Below are 15,019 nucleotides of genomic sequence, written 5' to 3'. Positions count from 1 at the left end.
GCGGCGTCAACTGGAAATTTTCGTTGCCAAACGGGTCGGAAAGCAGCGAATTAGGCGCAAAGTTGGTAGCCACCAACCACAACCCGGCCAGTGGAACCCTGGAATAGGAGACTCTACCAACGGAAACCCCAGTTTGACGTTTAAATAAAATGTTTATTCCTCCTCCTTCTCCTTGACGCTTGGAGTGTGATTAGTTGAACCAGATATGTGGTCATTGGCTCCTCCCCGTTCTGCACCCAGGAATGCGCTGTTCTCGCTCGCCAGCTCGCGAATGGATCTCGGCTCGGGCGGCATACCCCTGCGCGTGACGTACACGTTTCCCAACGGCACTATGGGCGCCAACGGAACGCTGATGCTGACACCGTACTCTGGTGAGTAGTGGTACTGACGCCACGTTCCCTTGAGTAGCGATACTGACTAAATACACAGTCCGGTAGCGATGCTGACGCCATACTACGGCAGTAGTGATACCGGCACGAGATAACTCAATCGAGAAGCGATACTGTCACACTACTACTAATAAAGTATGGGCCTTCTTCTCGAAGGGAACCGTAAATGGGACGCGAAGCACCAGCGATGCGCAAGCCGTTGATCCGGCTGAAACGGACGTCGACGCGGGTGCTGGAAGAACGGCTTAAAGCAAAACTCGGTGTAGCCTTTACTCGAGTAAACGTTTCTTTGAAACGCAAACACACGGGAGGCGGGGTTTGGTTTCGTGCAAGTTTCATGGTAGATAACACGAGCCGAAAGAGCGTTGCCACTCGATGTGCGCTCGAATGTTGCGAGCGGTGGAGACGGTGAAGCGAGCTAGATAAGACGCGGCAAGCGGCGACAGGTTAGGGAGAGTGTGACGTCAACGCACGCGCACTGTGAGGAATGGCGTGACCTACTTGGCCCCGCCCCAACACCTGCGGCCAGGGGAGTGCGGTGCGGACGGAGGGACAGCGTCACACAGGTCAGTCGAAGAGCTGACACACATCTAATAATTGTTGGGTTTTAACGTCCCAAGACCAACATGTTAGTGTGAGAGACGACGTAGTGGAGGGCTCCAGAAATTTCGACCACCTGGAGTTCTTTGACGTGCCTCTGCACACTCTGATAGCACACAATGCACATGCGCAATGTTTCAGTGAGCAGTGAAACTGGCACCATACTTTGTTAAGCAGCGAGTACTGACGCCATAATCTGAGTAGGGGCCACCTGACAACCTGCAGGGATAGCGTATAAGTTCGTACTGGCAGTTTTTGAGTGGGCGTTAAGAAGCATGCACTGTGCCAGGTTACGTTATCTTAGTAGCGACATCTTTCGGCAAACTATAATCATTCGTTCTTCTTTTTGTTTCACATAGACGAGCGTTCCTGCTTTAAATATACTGACAGTGGCTATTGTCCCCTATTATAAAGTCACTGCTTACTACGAAAGTGTTCTCAGTTTAGTGTTTCGGACACTGCCACTTGAAGAGTCCCTAAACCACCCCAAGGTCGAAATTTAGATGTGGTGTTGCCTTCACGGTTGCGACGGGCTTTCGAGTCATTTTCACCATACGACGAGCAAAAAGTTGCCAAAAGCTCCATTTTCCTTCAAATTTCACCAAAAAATCTCACCACTGTAGATATGCGTGACATATCTACAAATAAAAATTTCAAATTATGTATAGCTTCGTATAATACGGCACCATCGATAACCCTCAAATTATACTGATGGTTTTTCAATGCAAGTGGCGTCGCTAGCTTCTCTATTGTAGTGCTTGGAGCATCCGGTCCTTGACCAGCCATGAGATGGGCCTTTTAGCGCAAGGATTACCAGGCATTTTAAGTGGAACGCTTCGGATATATTTTCATCACAGTCCTCTCGATTTAGAGGTGAAGGTGTGGTAAACCTCGCGTGAAAAGCGCAGCAGCGTTGTTCGCAGAGATCTTCGTCCCCATACATGAATTATGAGATTTATTAAAGCAATACTATTGAAAACGAACAGACAGTACTGTTCGATGAGAGCTACAGAGCTGTCGTGTTTGACGATAACTACGGAGCTTTCGCCTTAACTGAACCCTTCCCGACTAATGGGCCCTGCTACTATACCGGTATTGTTGCCCAGAAAAGGCCGACACACCGTGTGCCTCCGATTGGGACTGCCGCAAGACCAAGACCAGGTGCCTCAACGCCCCGGTCGGCCGGTGCAGGTGCCCCAGAGGAAGCGCCTACGATCAGCACCGAGCCTACTGTAGTATGAGTGAGTTAACCACATTTCCATAGGTGGCATTCGTATTCATGAGAACTGTTTTCATGCTGTAATAGACGTGTTCCTTCACCAGTGATGGCTAGTTACCCTAGTATATTGCTACTGCTTTGTGATATCGGATCTATAGGCTGAAGTTGGCAAAGACGAAGTCTGGGCACGTTTTCCTGGTAGTCGTTGGTTGCTTCCAGTCATACAAAATGCATCGTGGATCATATCGACACGAAATGTACTCCACAAGCCACTTACTGTCCGAGATCATCATAGTCATCAGTGTCATCACCGTGGCGTTTAGCGGGTACCTTGCACGTGCTGTGCCATGATGGCAGAAAGAGAATCTGTTGTCTGTAATGCGCTTGCTTTTAATCGCTCTTCTTCGACCCTTTTCTGGTCCTGTGTCTTACTTTTGCTTTACGTGAACAGTTATGCACCAACAGCAGGTCAGACTTCAAATTCTTTCCCAATATCGCGCTTGCTGCTAACACGTCTTACTCACATCAAAGTCATAATTGTCCAACAGTCTACTGCGGTGAGTACAGACCGTCGCACAACCTGCAAGAACGTCAGCGTAACAGTTCTTGAGTGCCTGCTAGGAAGCTCGCACAATGGCAGGTTGCGTTGTGTTAGCAGCGATATTTTCTGACAAGCTATAATCGTCCGTAATTTTTATATAGACGAGTGCTCCTGCATTAAACTTTTTGACTTTGCAGAGTGTGTGTGTGTGGGGGGGGGGGGGATTACTTCGCATATCAGACATCCATTGTTAACCTTTAAACAAATCTGCCATCATCACGAATTTGAGCGGCGAAAGTACTCTCTCCCGCACCCACACATTAACGAGAGCTCAGTTGATCACTCTTCGTCTGTTACCGACAGAGGCGTATACATCGCCTGTAAAATGTTCTAAATACATGGATGGCATAAAGCTTGGGTGCAGGGTTGACAGATTTGGCTACTTCACGCCAGATTGGCTATACTTTTAAAGGCTACGGTGACAAAAAGATGACGTTGGCTGCTCGGCTACTGTTCTGGCACTGGCATCAGCAGCTGCTGTAATATTCGCTGAATCACGCTACCGGCTGTGGCGCCCTCGGCATACTGACATTTATTTATTTTTTACTCAGTGTACCGGAACTATTTGCGTGCGCCCAAAACACGCACTGGCCGCCATGGTTTTCACATTCTTAATGAAACTTATTTTGGTTAGGCAACACTGTAGCGTAGTTGCGGGGGCGTTCAGGCTTTCTAGCCGCTATTCGCCTCACGCGCTAATGCACTAAGCTTTATAGGTGGCGCCACCCTAGGCGAACATTGGCGAAGATTTGGTGCGCGCGGCTCATGGAAGCCTTGCGCAAATTGCACGCATCTCGCTGTTCTTGCAGCCATTTTCCATTCTAGACAATAGGTTTGAGGCGTTTCCATACAATAGGTCTGAGGCGTTTCTGAGGTCGACATGTCCTCTCACTCAAGAACATTGCACGTCATTATATAGCCAGAGATAACGAATTGTTTACGCTGGCGGATGAGAAGAATAAGGAAAGTAATAACAGCTTTAGCGCTCATATGCGCAACGTTCAGCGAAAATGTCCCTATACCGGCGTTGTTGCTGCTGTGCACCAGTGATTCGGTATTGCAAAACGGTCGTTTATGGACAAGCTTAAAACTGCATACCAGCATTTGAGCCACCATACGAAGGCTTCTTATTGAAACTCGTATGATTAGATGACAATTAGCTATCTGCTCGGCAAGCTCAGCAGCGACTCCAATTAATTACAAAAATGACAAGCAAGAACCGCTATCAGCGAAGTGTCTACAGAGCTGTCCTGTTAAGCAGCTGACTCAAACCCTATAGCCCGTTTTTCGGGAGTAAAGTTATTTACTTTGGGACAAAACTTTTGGAGATTCCAACATACATTTCATGGAAATGAAATTGGGCACATTTTCAGAGATTTTCAAGCAGTAGCTTTTGTGCACACGCGTTCCTCACTAGATTGTGGGGGTCTGTAGCAAAAATTTGCGAAGTATCGAAGTATCTTAAGTATCTTTGGAGTATCTTAAGTATGATCGGAGTATCTTAAGATACGATTGACAAGTATCGTATCGGATACAGTTTGTGCGGCAGTATCTTGTATCTGTATCACCTATACTTTTTGTCGGAGTATCTTATATCGCGATACAACATCAAAAGTGTCTTTGGCCAGACCTGTTTGCGTTGTCCGGACCATAGTATCCTTGCAAGTCTATACCATCTTTTCTCATTAACGAAATAATCCGAGCACGGTCAAAAGTTCATTAAATCAAGCTCTAACTGCGTCATGTGCCGTCGTTTGCGTGGATCAACCAGACTTGCGGCATGCTGCAAACTGGGAACTGGAAACAGTCCGTCGCTCTTCTTCCTGCAGAGTGCTCCACGGACGACGACTGCAGGAACTACCTTGGTGAGAGTACATCTCTGTGCTTCCTGTACAAGTGCTCGTGTAAACCAGGGACTTACATCATTGGTGACGCCTGCGCCTATCCTGCAGGTAAGTGAAGATTATTCAGGTGTATATACATTTACTTTCTGGAAATAATGGAAGCAGGTGAATTTTTTTTGTGCGCGTACCTGACCAACTATTTTAAAGACGATTGTCTTGGGATACTTGAACGCAGAAACTTTGGCCTGTCTTTCTTATGATGTCTGTCTGTCACACTATTCAGTAACCCAGCCTGCGCACGTAACCACCACCAGGTAGCTAATAAAACATTTCTGCCTACGACAGTTCATGCTGGTAATGCATGTAGCTAAATGTCATTCCATCCGTATGCTTCGCGTAACGTCGATTTACAAAGCACGTGGGATCTGCCATGTTTTTTTAATTGCATGGCGCAATAAATGAAGGTTGCAGGAGACTTGTTACTTTTAATAAACAGCCCCGACTCACGTGCAACTTATGTAGACTCAAACTATAAATGTCTGGCTTTTTTTTCCACTTTATGGGGCTAGTATGCTTTGTAGTCTTTATTCGAAATGCAAAAATAAGATTGTGTGGTTAGCACTGCATATACATGAGACGGCCAGCTACGACTACAACTAAGTTTTATATTTCCCTGCAGTTATTTCGGAGCAGTGTTAGGGGCGAAATTAACCGAAAACGTGGAGAAAGTCGCGACACCGAAAGTTCCACAACACTTACCAGAATATATCTTGTGTGAAGCAGGTATCTTCACAATAACCAAATCGTGGACAGTGCCTCGTTTATGTTCGAGGGATAACTGGCTGAAACGGGTCGGGCCGGGTAAAACTTTTCGGGCCCGGTCCGGGTACGGGCCGTATTTATGAAGACCAAACGAGCATAAAGTTTTCAGGCAGGGTCGGGCTCGGGCCGGAAAAATCGGCCCGTGCAGTGCTCTAACTCCGGTTGCGTGGGAAGCGACCGAACTCTGTGGATACACTGCTTTCACCCAAGTAACACTGCGTTGTGCTACTGTTGAGTCGAAGGTACATTCACTCTCTCTGGCATCCATTAATTTTCCGCAGTGTCGTCTCGTGTCGCGCAATGCACGAGAAAACATAAGGTCGTTCTATCCGTATGTTAATAAAACGTAAGGAGCATCCGTTTTTCTGCGTACAATATGTCCGTAAAGATACGGTCTCTTCGCCGGTGTACGTCATCAACGTCCTTGTTGTTTGCAGGCTGCATTAGCGGTAGCTGCACAAGCGGAGGCGTCTGCGAGAACTACAAGTGCTTGTGCCCGACGGGAACGATTAGCGTCAACGGCTTATGCCGTGCCGTACGTAAGTAAAGAAGCAGCGCGGTTTTTTCCGCGTCGTGAAACGCGATAATTCGATAGTCGCAATAATTCGTGAAACACGATAAAACCACGGCGTACAATTTGCGAACACATTCTTTCGTGCCACGTGCAACAGCAGTTCGAGAAAGATGAAAGCTTGGAGAGATTAAACCGTGGAAGAAAAGAAAAAAAGACTAGGAGAGAGCTCCACGTGAAAATTTCGAAGCCTAGCCATTATTAAAGCAAAATTGCGCCATCTCCCACTAAAAGGAACCATGTAGAGATGCAGAGCAGCGGGCGTTAACGCTTACACTGGCGGCGGCGTTGACCAACGCCGACTAAATTTCAAGGCCGAAAGGCTGCCGCAGTGACGTCAGAGGTTGGGGGCCCAGTTACGCCGCGAACGTCGTGGAAAGCCTTTGTTTCGTTCACGTTTTAGGAGAACCAACGCTCCCGCTTTCGCAGCTACTGCGACTTGATTGGGCCAAATAAAAGATGTGAAAAAAAAAGCCTTACTGAGCATGCTCAGTTGGGCAACTGGGCCCCCAACCTCTGACGTCACTGCGGCAGCCTTTCGGCCTTGAAATTCAGTCGGCGTTGCGTTGACGCTGGCGCGCAGGGGGGGGTGGATGGATGTGAAGCCACAGGGAGAGGTGACTAGAAGAGAGAGAGGGAGAGCGTGCATAGACTAGCAGACGCTGCCTGCAGCAGCGTTGTGAGGAGAGGGAGAGCAGGAAAGGGGGGGCGCGCACGCGCAATGGGGATGTAAACGCCGCGGGGATGGATGCCTAGAGGAGAGAGGGGGAGCGTAGGAGAGGAGAGAGGGGATGCGCATGCGTAGTAAGGCCAATCACGCCGCACGCCGGATCGATCTTCACCACAAGATACTTCGCGTCTAAAATATGAAACAGGAGCATGCTGGAAATTGTGGCCAGCAAATTGAGAACAAAGTGGAACGGAGAGTGGCATTCGAAAAGTTTGGCTTACGACCACTACGCTCACGCACTCATTCATTTTTGTTCATCAGCCTACCAGAAATGGAAATCAGACAGGAGCAGCCACGGCCGGACTCGACGCTCCTTCCGCACGCTCCTTAAGGGGAGCGCCGGAGAAGGAGTCGAGTCCGGCCGTGGAGCATCATAGAAAATGTGGCACGAACGAGAGGTTTCAGAATAGTAGGGAAGCAAGGCGTGCTCCCTCTTTTTTTTCCCCCTCCATGGAATAGATTCTTCCACATGGGGCAAACCACCGTTTAGACAAGCAGCCGACGGGAACTTCGAGGGCAAGAAACACATATTCGCATAATAGAGGACAGGACGCGCGCTTCCTGTCATCCCGTCTTGTCAATGTCAAGATTTGTTAAATAATTTGACAAGCACTTTTGTCATCTTCGAGGCTGCTATTCAGCGCATATATGCGTACAAGGGTGTAGTCAGAATTGTGTTCCGGGGGGCGGGGGGGGGGGTCAAACCATCTTTGCGTTCTTGCGTAGGTATATATACGCAAGCAAAATGAAAATTTTTGGAGGCGTTGAACCCCCGAGCAATTCCCCCCCCCTCGTCTCAGCTACGCCACTGTGAGCGTATGTTATGCACCCCCGTCCTCATCTCAATCAAAGGCCTAGGAAAGGGTAAGTGCAAAAACTATACTGGGTGGTCGTAGGCGTCTATGTGCCAAATCGGGAGAGTAAAAAACAGGATTTAGTTGAACAAACCCATAAAAAAACGAAATGGTAGCGAGGGAACGTGAAACGAAGGGGGGGGGGTTCACTGAATAAAGCCATGATTCTGCGAATTACATACCATCCCTACTTCCCTAAAGAGTTCGTCGCTCGAGTGATATTGCATCGAAAAAGAAAAAAAAACTGGTTTATCTAAGCTCATAGTGAGGCCTCTCTCAATGACAAAATCCTGTCTTTTTAAGATTTCTTCCGGTAGACTTCCGGTAGACTTCCGGTAGACTTCCGGTAGACTTTTCGCGAGCAGCCGTTGTACCGGCAAATACACAGCCGTCACTCTACTACACTGTCGCAGCGTGCAAGAACGACTCGGACTGCGGACTGTGGCTTCACATGAAGTGCGCCCGCACGCGCCCAGGATCGAACGACACGTTCTGCAAGTGTGCCGACAACTCGGCTCTGCTACAGGGCTCATGCAATCCAATAAGTGAGCACAAACTACTGCTGGCAAGCTATTCTGGAACTACCCCTGTGGTGGAATGTTCGAGAATACTAGTATTTGTTGCGTATTATTAAAGTCGTTCTGCATAACTTTTGCACGCGCGTCAATTACGTCAAGTCTGTTGATGTTCACCCTGCCGCTGCAATTTGCTAGCTTCCTGTTTAGCTCAATTGGTAGAGCGACCGCCCCCGGAAAGGCGTTACTCGCGCGTTGGAACCCCTGACCAGGAAGAATTTTTTTTGGCTGTGTTCCAATTCTTGGACAGCATCGTGGACAGTCTACGCAGACAGCTTAGAAGACATCATGGAGCCCGTGCTGTCCGAGAAATCGAACTCGTTTGGAAGGCTTCTACGCGACGAGGCGCCACCTCGCGTCGAGAAGAAAAAGCTTAAAATAAACGACGTAACTCATTTTTTAAAGCTTATTTCGTGTTAAAAAAACTAAACTTTACTTACACTGAGCGTCTGCGGAAGCGTCTTATGTGCGGACGACCATTCCGGTGAGATTCAATCTATCCGAGCGATTCGCACAGCCGCCATCTTGTTTAGACAGCAAAGTATACCCTGCATCGTTTTTGTCTGCGATGCCGTCTTCTCGAATCTGTCTATTTCGCCGGCTACGTGAGAATCGGAATGGGACTTAAGATGGCCGCCGTTCATTTAGCTGTCTGTTTAGTCGTCAACTGTGAGTACTGGAACACACCCTTCGTCAACCGAGAAGCTTTTCTTTCTGAGAAATCCGTACGGATTTCCATGTAGCTTAATTCTACAGATGGGTGGGCGTCTTCTTTACCTTTCTCACTTTACGTTAAGATACTTTGCCGTAGCTCAAATGAGAGTGAAGTCACTAATGAACAAAACTTGTTAGTTAACTCGTTAAGTCACAGCCCCAGAGAAAAATACTTGTCTACGATCATTTACCTATAACTTCTCGCACCCACCCAGCGGACCTGGGTCCCTGTCCGTACGGTCGCTGCAACACGGAATACTCCGAGTGCGACCAGTCTACCTCCACATGCCTCTGCAAGAAAGGATACGAGCTGCGCATCTACAGCACAAAGTGGGTCTGCGAAAAGAAAGGTGACGACATGGGCAGTCTCTGTTGAGGCAGAGCTGTTAATGCTGTTAGGCCGTGCGTCGTAGAAAGAAAGTGATGGTCATCGTGAACCGGCTAGCGCTCAGTCACCACCCAAGCACTCTACCGAGTGCTTGGTAGAGTGCTTGGGCGGTGACTGAGTGCTTGGTAGAGTGCTTGGGCGATGAATGATTGCTTGGTAGAGTGCTTGGGCATTACCGTTGGGTGGAATTGAAAAGACCCCAGTTATTCAAGTCAAATGTAGCCACGGTAGCAATGTCATTTATTAATATCACATGTCATTTATTAATATCACATAAGTTGCAGCCAAATAAAACGGTAGTGGTATTAGGAACAGAGTATTTACCATTAATGAACAAATAAAACCTTTTCAGATAAGTAAAACCAGAAGTTTCCATGTAGCCGGTAAACAGCTGTGGCTCCATCTGGATATTTTCGTCACCGAATGGGTTTAAAAGTAGCGAATTTGGCACAAAGTAGCCACCAATGGCAGCCCTTGTAGAGAGGGTCGGCCCTTAATCGGTGTCCCACATCCACTGGTTCGCTCGTTGATCTTTAGTGATCCACTGAAACGAGTAGTGGGACTTACCAAATTACTGTGGTACATAAGCTCTATAGAAGTCTTGCAAAAGAGTTCTTATGGTCGAGATTTGTCAATAGTCATAGAGAGAAAGAAAGAAATAGAGACAGACTTCTTAAAGAAAAAAAAAGATGCAAAAAGCAAAAGTTCAGCGAGTTTCCAACAGTGATCCAGAAAATTGGCCCAGAAATCTTGTTTATATTCAGCATGCATGTTATAAGGGTGCAATAAATAAACACAGGTTAGAAACAAAAAAAGAAAGCTAATTGAATACGCGGCTTCTCGTGCTGAACATTCTTGGCCAGCTCGCAAATATCTGCATCAAGGTAGCTCACCTACAAGCACACAAAGTCATGTAGATGCCGATCGGTGAGCTAGTTCAAACCTTTGCTAAAAGGGATGTACAAGAACGCGGAGCGGCACCGGAGAACGGCGCCGATAACAAAGAGAGAAAGGAGGGAGGTAAAGGAAGCTACAGCAGTATCATGCGGTGCTTAGCGGTGACCAGAGCTTTTCTTCGTCACCATCAGTGACTATGCATCGTGCGTGTCAGCATTATGCAAGTCAGTTGGAACATAGGTCGACCCCTGTAAAATCGCATGGCAAAAAAAGAAGAAGAAAAAAAGAAAAGGGGGGTACTGTAGGGCGTTTCAGGAAGAGAGAGAGAGAGAAACAACTTTTATTGAAACGGCAAGTGTTAGAGGAGTTGACTCCCCTCCCTTAGATGGCAGCTAGAAGTCCTTGGGCCCTAGCGGCATCTTCGGCTTGCCTGAAGCGGCATCTTCGGTTTCAGGAAGAAAATTTCTTTACGGTAGCGTTGAAAACACACACACACACACACACACACACACACACACACACACACACACACACACACACACACACACACACACACACACACATTAAAATTTCGGTGAGTGAAGGTGGCTTTAGGGCAATGCTTCTAAGCTATACACAAAGCTAGCTTTGCAGCAATTCGCGGAAATCATATTTAGAAATCTCTTCGCAAACCGTCACTGAGAGTGCTCGTTGTACACGAGAAAATACGGTGTACTGTATAGGTAAAGCCTACGGAGGTGGAGCCAGAACGTAAACAGAAGGTCGTAACCCTTCCACAACGTGCCCGATTTCTGGTTAGTTTCATTTGCCAGTCAGCCTTGCAACCGGTCGGTTGGTGGTAACTCCAACGACCAGCACGTGTGACCACATGATACTTCCTGCAGTGTGATCTCCAAGCCGGATCACTTAATATTAATGCATATAGGCAGTCCGATGTTTTCACTAGGTTCACCGTAATTGATATGTCGACATTCTTGTACCAGCACACGTTCATGTTTTTTTTTTGTTATGCTAACATGCGTAGATACGGAAGTCGTGGACCGCGTCTGTATGGACGAGACCCAGTGTTACACCGGCGAGATATGCGACGAGAACATTTGCAAGTGTCCCAAAGGCACGGAGCTGCAGAACTTGCAGTGCGCCGGTAAGTTCGAGCTAAACGGCACAACGTGACTCCTCTGTATCTGAGGTGTAGTTCGTTTCATGCGGACGCATGATTGCACTCTTCGGGCATAGCGAGCGAACGAGGAGTTTGAGTACGCAGTAGCGATGCAGAACTAAAGATAGCATTACCGATACTATGGAATGGTTAAGTCACAATCACACCATCAAAGGTAATATTGATAGTATACTATCGACTGCGATTTCGATAGCATTGTCAATAGTGTGAAACCAACTGCGCAAACTCATCATGCAGTTGCTCACTGTTCACCTCACCGTTCAGGGCGGACTAACAAGCAATGAAGAACTAGCAGCCATGCCGCTAAAGTGCAAGAACATTGTGCGCTACGTGAGGTCTAGCTGCATCACTAGTGCTAAGCTCCGGGAAGAACGTGTCGGTGAGGTTGCGCCGCTAAAACTCAAACAGGAGACACCGACACAGTAGAATAGAGTCCTTTATACGCTAAAAAAATACGACATATCCACGAAGTGAATAATGATGAAGGAGCTTGCTTCGTTGAAGGAGCTGTCTGTCCGTTCACCTGCCTGTCCGTTCATACTTCCGTTCATCTGTCCGTCCATGCGTCCTTCCGCCCGTCCGTCCGTCCTTCCGCGAGTCTGTCCTGGCGTTAGTTGCTTATGTTCTCTCTGTTCACCCCTATTTCCATCCATCCATGCGTCCGTCCGTCTGTGCATCCGTCTGTCCATCCGTCCATGCGTGCGTCGATCCATGCATCCGTCAGTTCGTCAGTGCTTCCGTCCACCCGTCCGTGCCTTTGTCCGTCCGTCCGTAGGGACGCTTCGCCCCACTCATCATCATTCACTCGTGGATGTGCTGCGATTTTTTCCTTTACCCTTTTCTACGTATTTTGTTTTACTTTCTATTCTTTCCCACGTCCTCTCCCTCACAACACCCCTCGCCAAGTACCTTCGCTTTACAATCGCCTCGGCACGTTATACGATACAAGTCTATGTTATGCTTTGCCCTCTCTTGTACTATGCTTCTTCCTCACTATTCCATCATTCGTCCCAACTCTCATTTCCCTTTCCCACCCCACTGCTGTAATGTATTGAACTATATGATATGCTACCTGGCTGTTGTAACGCGCAGCGATCAGGCGGCCCAAGGTGCGGACCAACTTCGCCATGTTCCTGTGGCTGTCGGTCGTCATGATGGTGCTGATCGTGGTGTTCCTGTCCTTCGGCTGCTGCCTCTACCTGCTGGCGCAGCGGGCCGAAAACGAGCAGGAGGCCATTGCGAACATGTTCGACGTCAGCGACGACTTCGACATCAAGAACAGCTAATGACGTCGAACCTCCTCAACGCAACTTGCCTGTGTTCTTGTTGCGAGCATTTTATAACGTCTTCCGCCTTTCGGCCGCAGTGTGTCGTCACCAGAAACGTGCCGACTTGAACTGAACCTTGAGCTAAAGCATTTGTGCAGCTTTTGCGAATTATCGTTGAACGACGCGCTCGATATGTTTTGAGCGCGTCGATAATTGATGGATCGATAATCTCGATATTTATTGCAGCTTTACGTTTGTTTTCTATTACTATTTCGTGTTCCTATAGGTTTTATACAGTGCAACTAACGCCGCAAGAACAAAGCCTTCAATGGAAAAGATGAGGATGATCACAGTTCACCGTTTTTGACGTACACTTGTTCTTGAGTGTCGCGCCCTCTGAGGCTGGTAGCGAGAAGTTTTTGTTGGCGCTCTTGAAAATGAAGTTTTATTAATACTTAATCTTGGATTACGGCATCTATATCCGCCTTTGTGCTGCGCGGGTAGATGGCGCCCCTATTCTAATCGATAAACGAATGAACGGCTAGATGCGCCGCTGTTCGCAGTGCCGAGAAGTTTCGTTAAAAGGAGAACTCCGGTGCATTTTCATCCATACTGAGATAATGCTGATTTCTAATAGTATTGACAGTCCTCAAAAAGCTAGGGTGGTTCATTTTGCCCAGACACTCGTCAGTTAGTTTAATAAAGCAAAAAAACGACGAGTCAAAACAGCAACCGAAACAGGGAGCGGCTCTGTCGTCCATATTAGGTATCCGATGACGTCACAAGAATCCGTTGCCGATGACGTCACGAGCTCCGCTACACCCCGCCACGGCTGGCCAGGGTGTAAACATGGCTGACGTGCCTCGATCTTCTGATGCGCCTCAAGCTTGTGTGCGATGTCATCCGACGCGGAATCAAGCTGCGCCGCTCGTCTGAACTTTCCGGAGACAAGTTCAGGGATGATTGAAGCAACTATCTGAGCGCGGAAGCATCATTTTTTTTTTCATTTCGACTCTCCGGCGCCTGAAGCATCCGACGTGCCGCGAACCAATTCGCTCGTTGCTCAATATTGTAAGACCCGACGCCAACAACAACAAACACACTGTATGGAGCTTACAAAACTGAACTGTGCTCGCGTAGTCGTCACCTCGTAGAAGAAAGCGTGCGCTGCATCCGTCTGCTGGGAAAGGCGGGGTTTTTCAAAGAAAGAGTAGGCCCTGACGTCATATACACAGGGTGGCCCACGTTTACAAGTGTGATTCCAGAATCGGCTACCAATTTCGAAATTTGATTTTTTTTTAAACTAATAGATATATGGTTGTATAATTTGGCACGTATCACCACGGTACCAACGTGAACACATGTTCAAAGTTTTATTGAAATCGGTGAATATTAAAAAAAAAACACCGGAGTTCCCCTTTAAACTGCTTCCTTTTTCTCTATTATTTTCTGCCTGTGTGTGACACCTTGCTCTGTACTGTTCATACTCGCGACTTGGTTGAGAGTTACAGGCGGTAAATAAATGACATTTTGTTTCTGGAATTACTACGGTATCATTTGGGGGGGGGGGGGGGATCCCTGTGGACCACGTAACATGAAACCATGTAAGCTTGCTACCTTGCACGACGCTGCAGAACCACCGCTTTAGCAGAGTGACAGTATTCATTACAGCGTTAGCCGTAGTACGAGCTGTTCTACAACATGTTCGTTAGCCGTAGTACAAGCTGCGTAGCAGGCCGTCACGACTTCAACGGAGTCTCAGTGTCTCCCTCTAAGGAGGAACCCCGGCTCCGGTTCCTCACCAGCTCCGCCAAGGAACAGCAGCTCGGGACTCTGCAGAGAGTCCGCCATGTCTCCGAGAGTCTCAACCTCCCAGTTCCATCCCGGGTACATGCCGCAGACTGTACACCCCGACGTGGCACTGTTCGTCTTATCAGGACCAAATCCAGTTATTTGCTTGTCAGTCTGTCACATGCTATCACAGATTATGCATGGGTAAAAAAATATATCATGTAGAGAGACCGACAACCATCCTGTCGATCTCTATCTAGGCTGCTTTGATTTTAGATCTGACCTCCTTTATGGCGTCTTCAATGCAGGTAGCCATAGTTTGCTACCATTATACCCAAGCTATTTCGAGCAACCGTAGCTCGTTTTCGTGGCCTTCCGTCACCGGCAGTCTCTCCGCCACTGGTCTTTCCGGATAAGGTCCGATAATAAATTCAAATTCATTCTATCATTGTTATTCTAATTAATCATTCTAATTAATTAAGCACACCCACACACAAGTGTTCACAGGGTTTCACTTCAGCGGGGGGGGGGGCGAAGAAACGTCACAGCCCCCCCTCTATGATGTCAATGTATGGG

At 47.8% G+C, this 15,019-nt stretch overlaps 1 protein-coding gene across 3 annotated transcripts in view; it reads right to left on the bottom strand.

Moving 5' to 3' along the window:
• The window catches only part of LOC142767301 (uncharacterized), a 103,848-nt gene that overhangs the window by 75,902 nt on the left and 12,927 nt on the right, over positions 1–15,019 (bottom strand). The gene's annotated exons all lie outside the window — the stretch shown is intronic.

The sequence above is a fragment of the Rhipicephalus microplus genome, chromosome 7 (assembly GCF_043290135.1).
Source record: "Rhipicephalus microplus isolate Deutch F79 chromosome 7, USDA_Rmic, whole genome shotgun sequence".
NCBI lineage: Eukaryota > Metazoa > Arthropoda > Arachnida > Ixodida > Ixodidae > Rhipicephalus > Rhipicephalus microplus.
The sequence above is the reverse complement of the archived record's forward strand: the minus strand, read 5'-3'. Positions and strand labels throughout refer to the sequence as shown.